Raw genomic sequence first — 598 nt, 5'->3', positions numbered from 1 at the left:
TCGTAAATTATTGATTAATATATGTTTTTTTTTCACGAGACTGTATTTTTTGTTGGCACTTCGTAAATTATTGATTATTATATGTTTTTTTCACGAGACTGTATTTTTTGTTGGCACTTCGTAAATTATTGATTATTATATGTTTTTTTCACGAGACTGTAATTTTTGTTGGCACTTCGTAAATTATTGATTAATATATGTTTTTTTTTCACGAGACTGTATTTTTTGTTGGCACTTCGTAAATTATTGATTATTATATGTTTTTTTCCACGACCTCTTTAGCAACTTATTGTAGCACCGAAAGAACTGAATTGCCTTTCTGGATTTGCTATTTCAAATAGAATATAAGTTTTTCGTATGGATTACACATACATGGTGTATATATTTTTAAATACATACATACATACATGCGTAAAAATCACAAGGAAACGTGATGTTCAGATGCAAAATGATTACGGGATAAATTGAATAGAAAATATATGATTACGTCCTTACTATACTCAATTTTTTTTAATGAGGCGCATGTGCAGTGACTCGCAGTGGTGCCCGTTTAGCTAGGAAAAGTTTCCTGCTATCTGATTGGTTAGAATTATCTTGT

This window comes from Palaemon carinicauda, chromosome 32 (assembly GCF_036898095.1).
Source record: "Palaemon carinicauda isolate YSFRI2023 chromosome 32, ASM3689809v2, whole genome shotgun sequence".
NCBI lineage: Eukaryota > Metazoa > Arthropoda > Malacostraca > Decapoda > Palaemonidae > Palaemon > Palaemon carinicauda.
The sequence above is the reverse complement of the archived record's forward strand: the minus strand, read 5'-3'. Positions refer to the sequence as shown.